This window comes from Hyla sarda, unplaced genomic scaffold (genome assembly GCF_029499605.1).
Source record: "Hyla sarda isolate aHylSar1 unplaced genomic scaffold, aHylSar1.hap1 scaffold_697, whole genome shotgun sequence".
Lineage (NCBI taxonomy): Eukaryota > Metazoa > Chordata > Amphibia > Anura > Hylidae > Hyla > Hyla sarda.
The window spans coordinates 132,159-144,538 of NW_026610715.1; the positions used below are offsets into that span (position 1 = coordinate 132,159).

Sequence of the window (12,380 nt, forward strand, 5' to 3'; positions counted from 1 at the left end):
TGTGTGTGCGCGTATATATATATATATATATATATATATATATATATATATATATTCTCCGCCGAAATCACTTTTAAACCCATTTCCACCTTTTTTTCCCTTCTCTTCCTCTTACTTTTTTTTCACGTTTTTTTACGTTTTTCTCCTTTTCGCCTCTTTTCTGGGCGTATTATTCTTCTTTTTCTTCTTTTTTTTCGTCTAATGCATACCCCATCAGTGCAGCAATGCTTATTCAATACCGCCAGCAGATGGAGACACTGGGGGATAATTTTCTAAGGATTTATACTGATTTTTCCTGTCTGAATTTGTCGCACAGAAAGTTGCAGGCCAAATATGTGTGACATTTCTGCGACTTTAGCTTCTAGAGCATTTTTACAACATTATACATAGGTGCTGAATACATAAAAAGCGACTGTTCAGCGACAGACAAGTCGCATCGGCTGAAAGTAGGCCAGAATGTCAGTCCATGTTGGAGCAGGTTTAGATACAGTCTAAAGTATAGATCTCAAAGTCTGTGCACAGAATTTAGCAAGGGCCTCGCACCTTCTGATGCATCAGGTAGGTGCACAATAGCATAGCCTAACCCTCTGTACTTTGGTCTATATTGATGCGGGACATAGACAGCCAGCTGATGACCAATCCATTAGTGCAATGGATGGCTGGAAGCATTTGTCTTTGCCTTTGCAATACCACAGAAGCAATGCATGGTCAATGTACAGCAATGACACACCTGTGTGAACAGCCAGGAGACCCCCCCCCCCCATGTTATGTTACATAGTTACATAGTTAGTACGGTCGAAAAAAGACATATGTCCATCAAGTTCAACCAGGGAATTAAGGGGTAGGGGTGTGGCGCGATATTGGGGAAGGGATGAGATTTTATATTTCTTCATAAGCATTAATCTTATTTTGTCAATTAGGAACATTCAGCACCCACCCGCTATCAAGGCAGCTGCCTATCATGTCATGCCCTACCTGCACAGGTGTGCTGGCTACTCAAATGATCCAATTAAGGAGGCCATTTAGTCAGCAGCAGCAGAAGTCCTGTGCCTGGACGCTCCAACAGCGGCCAGACACAAGCAGAAGCAGAAGCAGCAGAAGCAGCAGCAGCACCACCTTTTGTTTTTTGGCTGCAGCAGCAGCAAGGCCCACAGGGCTGGCTAGCTGGCTAGCCAGCTAGCAGGTAGCAATGAAAGTAGGAATCTTTCTTTTTAACCCTGTAAGGGGGTGGTGCACTGTACCCGAAGATACTGCCATATCGGGTCAATGCATAGGGCGACGGAAGCAAGCTTCGAAATCGGCCCCCGTTCTCAAAAATCCATTTAATATATGGTCCCCAGATAGGGGACGTATCAGATATTAAACTGATAAGAACAGATACTACACTTGATCTTAGCCAAAAGGCCGAGAAGCGATAACCGTGAAAGGGGCGGGCCCAACAAGGTGCCCTTCATGGGCACTATCACTGCTTGCTGTCAGGGAGGCTGCCAGACAATTTTCCATGCACACTCTGGGCTGGGGGGCAGTCAACCACCAGTACACACAGCAGAACCTAAACCCATACCATTATTGCTAAGCAGCAAGACAGGGGCCCATTGCACTCCCACGGGGCCTTTTTAAATGCAATCCATAACCCGGATTTGCCAGGAACCCTTCTTACTCCTCCTACTTGCATGTGACACTGGGCTTAGGATCTGCATAGGAAACACACACACAAGCACACACCTACCTTTGTTGCCTGCAGATGCCTCCTTGGCTGTCCCCAAACGGTATCAAACCAACACCCACGGGAAGCTGTAAGCATAGAGGACATGCCTGCACCCCATTGGACTTACCTGTGTGGGTTAAATCCGGGTTATTTGACAACCTATGGCGGTGATGGTTCTGCTCAGGCAGAGCAGTGCTGATGCTCCTCATAAAGCTGTCGCTGCTGTGAAGGTTCTAGGTGACATCACAAATCCCTATGGTTACATACACAACAAAGCTGGGTTGTTGTTGTTTACACTCTGCAAGGCCTGTGGAAGTGAGTGACATCATAGCACTGTAGTTCTGAGGGTTCTAGATGGATGCAACAATCTCCTGTTGCTTCTATGAAGGCCATAATAGACGACATCACCAAACAGCTCCATAGTCACATACACAGCAAAGGAGAGATGTTGTTTACACCTAGTGATGTCAGTGGTATTGAGTGACATCACAGCACAGTGCTAAGGCTCCTGGGCCTGGACACAGCAGCGGCTGCAATATCTCAACGGAGAATACGTTTATATATATGTGTGTGTGTGCGCGTATATATATATATATATATATATATATATATATATATATATATTTCTCCGCCGAAATCACTTTTAAACCCATTTCCACCTTTTTTTCCCTTCTCTTCCTCTTACTTTTTTTTCACGTTTTTTTACGTTTTTCTCCTTTTCGCCTCTTTTCTGGGCGTATTATTCTTCTTTTTCTTCTTTTTTTTCGTCTAATGCATACCCCATCAGTGCAGCAATGCTTATTCAATACCGCCAGCAGATGGAGACACTGGGGGATAATTTTCTAAGGATTTATACTGATTTTTCCTGTCTGAATTTGTCGCACAGAAAGTTGCAGGCCAAATATGTGTGACATTTCTGCGACTTTAGCTTCTAGAGCATTTTTACAACATTATACATAGGTGCTGAATACATAAAAAGCGACTGTTCAGCGACAGACAAGTCGCATCGGCTGAAAGTAGGCCAGAATGTCAGTCCATGTTGGAGCAGGTTTAGATACAGTCTAAAGTATAGATCTCAAAGTCTGTGCACAGAATTTAGCAAGGGCCTCGCACCTTCTGATGCATCAGGTAGGTGCACAATAGCATAGCCTAACCCTCTGTACTTTGGTCTATATTGATGCGGGACATAGACAGCCAGCTGATGACCAATCCATTAGTGCAATGGATGGCTGGAAGCATTTGTCTTTGCCTTTGCAATACCACAGAAGCAATGCATGGTCAATGTACAGCAATGACACACCTGTGTGAACAGCCAGGAGACCCCCCCCCCCCCCCCATGTTATGTTACATAGTTACATAGTTAGTACGGTCGAAAAAAGACATATGTCCATCAAGTTCAACCAGGGAATTAAGGGGTAGGGGTGTGGCGCGATATTGGGGAAGGGATGAGATTTTATATTTCTTCATAAGCATTAATCTTATTTTGTCAATTAGGAACATTCAGCACCCACCCGCTATCAAGGCAGCTGCCTATCATGTCATGCCCTACCTGCACAGGTGTGCTGGCTACTCAAATGATCCAATTAAGGAGGCCATTTAGTCAGCAGCAGCAGAAGTCCTGTGCCTGGACGCTCCAACAGCGGCCAGACACAAGCAGAAGCAGCAGAAGCAGCAGCAGCACCACCTTTTGTTTTTTGGCTGCAGCAGCAGCAAGGCCCACAGGGCTGGCTAGCTGGCTAGCCAGCAAGCAGGTAGCAATGAAAGTAGGAATCTTTCTTTTTAACCCTGTAAGGGGGTGGTGCACTGTACCCGAAGATACTGCCATATCGGGTCAATGCATAGGGCGACGGAAGCAAGCTTCGAAATCGGCCCCCGTTCTCAAAAATCCATTTAATATATGGTCCCCAGATAGGGGAGGTATCAGATATTAAACTGATAAGAACAGATACTACACTTGATCTTAGCCAAAAGGCCGAGAAGCGATAACCGTGAAAGGGGCGGGCCCAACAAGGTGCCCTTCATGGGCACTATCACTGCTTGCTGTCAGGGAGGCTGCCAGACAATTTTCCATGCACACTCTGGGCTGGGGGGCAGTCAACCACCAGTACACACAGCAGAACCTAAACCCATACCATTATTGCTAAGCAGCAAGACAGGGGCCCATTGCACTCCCACGGGGCCTTTTTAAATGCAATCCATAACCCGGATTTGCCAGGAACCCTTCTTACTCCTCCTACTTGCATGTGACACTGGGCTTAGGATCTGCATAGGAAACACACACACAAGCACACACCTACCTTTGTTGCCTGCAGATGCCTCCTTGGCTGTCCCCAAACGGTATCAAACCAACACCCACGGGAAGCTGTAAGCATAGAGGACATGCCTGCACCCCATTGGACTTACCTGTGTGGGTTAAATCCGGGTTATTTGACAACCTATGGCGGTGATGGTTCTGCTCAGGCAGAGCAGTGCTGATGCTCCTCATAAAGCTGTCGCTGCTGTGAAGGTTCTAGGTGACATCACAAATCCCTATGGTTACATACACAACAAAGCTGGGTTGTTGTTGTTTACACTCTGCAAGGCCTGTGGAAGTGAGTGACATCATAGCACTGTAGTTCTGAGGGTTCTAGATGGATGCAACAATCTCCTGTTGCTTCTATGAAGGCCATAATAGACGACATCACCAAACAGCTCCATAGTCACATACACAGCAAAGGAGAGATGTTGTTTACACCTAGTGATGTCAGTGGTATTGAGTGACATCACAGCACAGTGCTAAGGCTCCTGGGCCTGGACACAGCAGCGGCTGCAATATCTCAACGGAGAATACGTTTATATATATGTGTGTGTGTGCGCGTATATATATATATATATATATATATATATATATATATATATATATTTCTCCGCCGAAATCACTTTTAAACCCATTTCCACCTTTTTTTCCCTTCTCTTCCTCTTACTTTTTTTTCACGTTTTTTTACGTTTTTCTCCTTTTCGCCTCTTTTCTGGGCGTATTATTCTTCTTTTTCTTCTTTTTTTTCGTCTAATGCATACCCCATCAGTGCAGCAATGCTTATTCAATACCGCCAGCAGATGGAGACACTGGGGGATAATTTTCTAAGGATTTATACTGATTTTTCCTGTCTGAATTTGTCGCACAGAAAGTTGCAGGCCAAATATGTGTGACATTTCTGCGACTTTAGCTTCTAGAGCATTTTTACAACATTATACATAGGTGCTGAATACATAAAAAGCGACTGTTCAGCGACAGACAAGTCGCATCGGCTGAAAGTAGGCCAGAATGTCAGTCCATGTTGGAGCAGGTTTAGATACAGTCTAAAGTATAGATCTCAAAGTCTGTGCACAGAATTTAGCAAGGGCCTCGCACCTTCTGATGCATCAGGTAGGTGCACAATAGCATAGCCTAACCCTCTGTACTTTGGTCTATATTGATGCGGGACATAGACAGCCAGCTGATGACCAATCCATTAGTGCAATGGATGGCTGGAAGCATTTGTCTTTGCCTTTGCAATACCACAGAAGCAATGCATGGTCAATGTACAGCAATGACACACCTGTGTGAACAGCCAGGAGACCCCCCCCCCCCCCATTTTATGTTACATAGTTACATAGTTAGTACGGTCGAAAAAAGACATATGTCCATCAAGTTCAACCAGGGAATTAAGGGGTAGGGGTGTGGCGCGATATTGGGGAAGGGATGAGATTTTATATTTCTTCATAAGCATTAATCTTATTTTGTCAATTAGGAACATTCAGCACCCACCCGCTATCAAGGCAGCTGCCTATCATGTCATGCCCTACCTGCACAGGTGTGCTGGCTACTCAAATGATCCAATTAAGGAGGCCATTTAGTCAGCAGCAGCAGAAGTCCTGTGCCTGGACGCTCCAACAGGGGCCAGACACAAGCAGAAGCAGAAGCAGCAGAAGCAGCAGCAGCACCACCTTTTGTTTTTTGGCTGCAGCAGCAGCAAGGCCCACAGGGCTGGCTAGCTGGCTAGCCAGCAAGCAGGTAGCAATGAAAGTAGGAATCTTTCTTTTTAACCCTGTAAGGGGGTGGTGCACTGTACCCGAAGATACTGCCATATCGGGTCAATGCATAGGGCGACGGAAGCAAGCTTCGAAATCGGCCCCCGTTCTCAAAAATCCATTTAATATATGGTCCCCAGATAGGGGAGGTATCAGATATTAAACTGATAAGAACAGATTTTTTTTTTTTTTTTTATCTAAAGCCGAGGAACGTGCTTTCGATTCACCCAAAGTGCAAGAAAAAGTGCAAACGTGTTACACTAAAAAAACGTGCACAAAGGATGCGGTCTATCGCAAGCCCTACTCCGATAGGAGAGAGGCCCCCCAACAAACCTTACCCTTCGCCTCCGGACCAAAAGGTACCTGCGAGGTTCCAGGTTCGATGTCCCTTTTCGCCGAAGCTACTAGGGGACCACAAATGCTCCCGGCATCCCCCTTGGCGTTAGCCAAGGTATCTGCCCGCAGAGCCGATTACGGTAGGTACCCTGCCAAAGCAGGAGTACCCGGGGTGTTTGCAGGGAGGTGCGGAACCTAATGGCCACACACACCTCCCCTAGACCGCCAGGAGGGACACCCAGAAGGGCTACCGCATCCTGACAAATCCTGTGAACACACAACACGCAAAAAGTGACACAGTGAGACAAAAAAGAAATAAATAAGTGAATGTGTGCAGATATACTGCCCGGACATCCGGCCGGATCTATAAAAATTTCTCTGATCCTAGCCAGAAGGCCGGGAATCAAGAGGTGAGTGCCACAAGGTGAAGAGATTATGGTGCCCGTGCTTCAACTCAGTGAGTCTATTCTCCCAGTGAGTTTCGGCACCTCGGGGTCACCACTCCCCGAGGCACAAAAGTACCTCGGCTCTAGACCCTCTCAGCCTCATGGCGAGACCCGGAGGGAACAGGTCACATCGGGGCAGCCGTCGAGCTGATTCCTCAGAACCAGCCCCGGAAAGCCCTGGTACACCTGCATCCTCCATGCAGCACCCATACCCACCAGCATGAAAACTGATAAGAACAGATACTACACTTGATCTTAGCCAAAAGGCCGAGAAGCGATAACCGTGAAAGGGGCGGGCCCAACAAGGTGCCCTTCATGGGCACTATCACTGCTTGCTGTCAGGGAGGCTGCCAGACAATTTTCCATGCACACTCTGGGCTGGGGGGCAGTCAACCACCAGTACACACAGCAGAACCTAAACCCATACCATTATTGCTAAGCAGCAAGACAGGGGCCCATTGCACTCCCACGGGGCCTTTTTAAATGCAATCCATAACCCGGATTTGCCAGGAACCCTTCTTACTCCTCCTACTTGCATGTGACACTGGGCTTAGGATCTGCATAGGAAACACACACACAAGCACACACCTACCTTTGTTGCCTGCAGATGCCTCCTTGGCTGTCCCCAAACGGTATCAAACCAACACCCACGGGAAGCTGTAAGCATAGAGGACATGCCTGCACCCCATTGGACTTACCTGTGTGGGTTAAATCCGGGTTATTTGACAACCTATGGCGGTGATGGTTCTGCTCAGGCAGAGCAGTGCTGATGCTCCTCATAAAGCTGTCGCTGCTGTGAAGGTTCTAGGTGACATCACAAATCCCTATGGTTACATACACAACAAAGCTGGGTTGTTGTTGTTTACACTCTGCAAGGCCTGTGGAAGTGAGTGACATCATAGCACTGTAGTTCTGAGGGTTCTAGATGGATGCAACAATCTCCTGTTGCTTCTATGAAGGCCATAATAGACGACATCACCAAACAGCTCCATAGTCACATACACAGCAAAGGAGAGATGTTGTTTACACCTAGTGATGTCAGTGGTATTGAGTGACATCACAGCACAGTGCTAAGGCTCCTGGGCCTGGACACAGCAGCGGCTGCAATATCTCAACGGAGAATACGTTTATATATATGTGTGTGTGTGCGCGTATATATATATATATATATATATATATATATATATATATATATATATTTCTCCGCCGAAAACACTTTTAAACCCATTTCCACCTTTTTTTCCCTTCTCTTCCTCTTACTTTTTTTTCACGTTTTTTTACGTTTTTCTCCTTTTCGCCTCTTTTCTGGGCGTATTATTCTTCTTTTTCTTCTTTTTTTTCGTCTAATGCATACCCCATCAGTGCAGCAATGCTTATTCAATACCGCCAGCAGATGGAGACACTGGGGGATAATTTTCTAAGGATTTATACTGATTTTTCCTGTCTGAATTTGTCGCACAGAAAGTTGCAGGCCAAATATGTGTGACATTTCTGCGACTTTAGCTTCTAGAGCATTTTTACAACATTATACATAGGTGCTGAATACATAAAAAGCGACTGTTCAGCGACAGACAAGTCGCATCGGCTGAAAGTAGGCCAGAATGTCAGTCCATGTTGGAGCAGGTTTAGATACAGTCTAAAGTATAGATCTCAAAGTCTGTGCACAGAATTTAGCAAGGGCCTCGCACCTTCTGATGCATCAGGTAGGTGCACAATAGCATAGCCTAACCCTCTGTACTTTGGTCTATATTGATGCGGGACATAGACAGCCAGCTGATGACCAATCCATTAGTGCAATGGATGGCTGGAAGCATTTGTCTTTGCCTTTGCAATACCACAGAAGCAATGCATGGTCAATGTACAGCAATGACACACCTGTGTGAACAGCCAGGAGACCCCCCCCCCCCCCCCCCCATGCTATGTTACATAGTTACATAGTTAGTACGGTCGAAAAAAGACATATGTCCATCAAGTTCAACCAGGGAATTAAGGGGTAGGGGTGTGGCGCGATATTGGGGAAGGGATGAGATTTTATATTTCTTCATAAGCATTAATCTTATTTTGTCAATTAGGAACATTCAGCACCCACCCGCTATCAAGGCAGCTGCCTATCATGTCATGCCCTACCTGCACAGGTGTGCTGGCTACTCAAATGATCCAATTAAGGAGGCCATTTAGTCAGCAGCAGCAGAAGTCCTGTGCCTGGACGCTCCAACAGCGGCCAGACACAAGCAGAAGCAGAAGCAGCAGAAGCAGCAGCAGCACCACCTTTTGTTTTTTGGCTGCAGCAGCAGCAAGGCCCACAGGGCTGGCTAGCTGGCTAGCCAGCAAGCAGGTAGCAATGAAAGTAGGAATCTTTCTTTTTAACCCTGTAAGGGGGTGGTGCACTGTACCCGAAGATACTGCCATATCGGGTCAATGCATAGGGCGACGGAAGCAAGCTTCAAAATCGGCCCCCGTTCTCAAAAATCCATTTAATATATGGTCCCCAGATAGGGGACGTATCAGATATTAAACTGATAAGAACAGATACTACACTTGATCTTAGCCAAAAGGCCGAGAAGCGATAACCGTGAAAGGGGCGGGCCCAACAAGGTGCCCTTCATGGGCACTATCACTGCTTGCTGTCAGGGAGGCTGCCAGACAATTTTCCATGCACACTCTGGGCTGGGGGGCAGTCAACCACCAGTACACACAGCAGAACCTAAACCCATACCATTATTGCTAAGCAGCAAGACAGGGGCCCATTGCACTCCCACGGGGCCTTTTTAAATGCAATCCATAACCCGGATTTGCCAGGAACCCTTCTTACTCCTCCTACTTGCATGTGACACTGGGCTTAGGATCTGCATAGGAAACACACACACAAGCACACACCTACCTTTGTTGCCTGCAGATGCCTCCTTGGCTGTCCCCAAACGGTATCAAACCAACACCCACGGGAAGCTGTAAGCATAGAGGACATGCCTGCACCCCATTGGACTTACCTGTGTGGGTTAAATCCGGGTTATTTGACAACCTATGGCGGTGATGGTTCTGCTCAGGCAGAGCAGTGCTGATGCTCCTCATAAAGCTGTCGCTGCTGTGAAGGTTCTAGGTGACATCACAAATCCCTATGGTTACATACACAACAAAGCTGGGTTGTTGTTGTTTACACTCTGCAAGGCCTGTGGAAGTGAGTGACATCATAGCACTGTAGTTCTGAGGGTTCTAGATGGATGCAACAATCTCCTGTTGCTTCTATGAAGGCCATAATAGACGACATCACCAAACAGCTCCATAGTCACATACACAGCAAAGGAGAGATGTTGTTTACACCTAGTGATGTCAGTGGTATTGAGTGACATCACAGCACAGTGCTAAGGCTCCTGGGCCTGGACACAGCAGCGGCTGCAATATCTCAACGGAGAATACGTTTATATGTATGTGTGTGTGTGCGCGTATATATATATATATATATATATATATATATATATATTTCTCCGCCGAAATCACTTTTAAACCCATTTCCACCTTTTTTTCCCTTCTCTTCCTCTTACTTTTTTTTCACGTTTTTTTACGTTTTTCTCCTTTTCGCCTCTTTTCTGGGCGTATTATTCTTCTTTTTCTTCTTTTTTTTCGTCTAATGCATACCCCATCAGTGCAGCAATGCTTATTCAATACCGCCAGCAGATGGAGACACTGGGGGATAATTTTCTAAGGATTTATACTGATTTTTCCTGTCTGAATTTGTCGCACAGAAAGTTGCAGGCCAAATATGTGTGACATTTCTGAGACTTTAGCTTCTAGAGCATTTTTACAACATTATACATAGGTGCTGAATACATAAAAAGCGACTGTTCAGCGACAGACAAGTCGCATCGGCTGAAAGTAGGCCAGAATGTCAGTCCATGTTGGAGCAGGTTTAGATACAGTCTAAAGTATAGATCTCAAAGTCTGTGCACAGAATTTAGCAAGGGCCTCGCACCTTCTGATGCATCAGGTAGGTGCACAATAGCATAGCCTAACCCTCTGTACTTTGGTCTATATTGATGCGGGACATAGACAGCCAGCTGATGACCAATCCATTAGTGCAATGGATGGCTGGAAGCATTTGTCTTTGCCTTTGCAATACCACAGAAGCAATGCATGGTCAATGTACAGCAATGACACACCTGTGTGAACAGCCAGGAGACCCCCCCCCCCCCCCCATGTTATGTTACATAGTTACATAGTTAGTACGGTCGAAAAAAGACATATGTCCATCAAGTTCAACCAGGGAATTAAAGGGTAGGGGTGTGGCGCGATATTGGGGAAGGGATGAGATTTTATATTTCTTCATAAGCATTAATCTTATTTTGTCAATTAGGAACATTCAGCACCCACCCGCTATCAAGGCAGCTGCCTATCATGTCATGCCCTACCTGCACAGGTGTGCTGGCTACTCAAATGATCCAATTAAGGAGGCCATTTAGTCAGCAGCAGCAGAAGTCCTGTGCCTGGACGCTCCAACAGCGGCCAGACACAAGCAGAAGCAGAAGCAGCAGAAGCAGCAGCAGCACCACCTTTTGTTTTTTGGCTGCAGCAGCAGCAAGGCCCACAGGGCTGGCTAGCTGGCTAGCCAGCAAGCAGGTAGCAATGAAAGTAGGAATCTTTCTTTTTAACCCTGTAAGGAGGTGGTGCACTGTACCCGAAGATACTGCCATATCGGGTCAATGCATAGGGCGACGGAAGCAAGCTTCGAAATCGGCCCCCGTTCTCAAAAATCCATTTAATATATGGTCCCCAGATAGGGGACGTATCAGATATTAAACTGATAAGAACAGATACTACACTTGATCTTAGCCAAAAGGCCGAGAAGCGATAACCGTGAAAGGGGCGGGCCCAACAAGGTGCCCTTCATGGGCACTATCACTGCTTGCTGTCAGGGAGGCTGCCAGACAATTTTCCATGCACACTCTGGGCTGGGGGGCAGTCAACCACCAGTACACACAGCAGAACCTAAACCCATACCATTATTGCTAAGCAGCAAGACAGGGGCCCATTGCACTCCCACGGGGCCTTTTTAAATGCAATCCATAACCCGGATTTGCCAGGAACCCTTCTTACTCCTCCTACTTGCATGTGACACTGGGCTTAGGATCTGCATAGGAAACACACACACAAGCACACACCTACCTTTGTTGCCTGCAGATGCCTCCTTGGCTGTCCCCAAACGGTATCAAACCAACACCCACGGGAAGCTGTAAGCATAGAGGACATGCCTGTACCCCATTGGACTTACCTGTGTGGGTTAAATCCGGGTTATTTGACAACCTATGGCGGTGATGGTTCTGCTCAGGCAGAGCAGTGCTGATGCTCCTCATAAAGCTGTCGCTGCTGTGAAGGTTCTAGGTGACATCACAAATCCCTATGGTTACATACACAACAAAGCTGGGTTGTTGTTGTTTACACTCTGCAAGGCCTGTGGAAGTGAGTGACATCATAGCACTGTAGTTCTGAGGGTTCTAGATGGATGCAACAATCTCCTGTTGCTTCTATGAAGGCCATAATAGACGACATCACCAAACAGCTCCATAGTCACATACACAGCAAAGGAGAGATGTTGTTTACACCTAGTGATGTCAGTGGTATTGAGTGACATCACAGCACAGTGCTAAGGCTCCTGGGCCTGGACACAGCAGCGGCTGCAATATCTCAACGGAGAATACGTTTATATATATGTGTGTGTGTGCGCGTATATATATATATATATATATATATATATATATATATTTCTCCGCCGAAATCACTTTTAAACCCATTTCCACCTTTTTTTCCCTTCTCTTCCTCTTACTTTTTTTTCACGTTTTTTTACGTTT

General features: G+C 46.3%; 5 non-coding genes and 1 pseudogene across 5 annotated transcripts; all 6 read right to left on the reverse strand.

The window, feature by feature from the left end:
• Positions 1-1,225: 1,225 nt before the first annotated feature.
• On the reverse strand, positions 1,226-1,416 carry LOC130343931 (U2 spliceosomal RNA). The gene has a single exon (XR_008883062.1). It is a non-coding gene; the product is annotated as a U2 spliceosomal RNA (small nuclear RNA).
• A 2,085-nt stretch (positions 1,417-3,501) lies between these two features.
• On the reverse strand, positions 3,502-3,692 carry LOC130343868 (U2 spliceosomal RNA). Its single transcript, XR_008883013.1, has one exon. It is a non-coding gene; the product is annotated as a U2 spliceosomal RNA (small nuclear RNA).
• Positions 3,693-5,783: 2,091 nt separating this feature from the next.
• Positions 5,784-5,966, reverse strand: LOC130343879 (U2 spliceosomal RNA). The gene has a single exon (XR_008883021.1). It is a non-coding gene; the product is annotated as a U2 spliceosomal RNA (small nuclear RNA).
• Positions 5,967-6,709: 743 nt separating this feature from the next.
• LOC130343881 (U2 spliceosomal RNA) lies at positions 6,710-6,819 on the reverse strand (annotated as a pseudogene).
• Positions 6,820-8,917: 2,098 nt separating this feature from the next.
• On the reverse strand, positions 8,918-9,108 carry LOC130343921 (U2 spliceosomal RNA). Its single transcript, XR_008883053.1, has one exon. It is a non-coding gene; the product is annotated as a U2 spliceosomal RNA (small nuclear RNA).
• A 2,085-nt stretch (positions 9,109-11,193) lies between these two features.
• LOC130343933 (U2 spliceosomal RNA) lies at positions 11,194-11,384 on the reverse strand. The gene has a single exon (XR_008883064.1). It is a non-coding gene; the product is annotated as a U2 spliceosomal RNA (small nuclear RNA).
• Between the last annotated feature and the right edge of the window lie 996 nt (positions 11,385-12,380).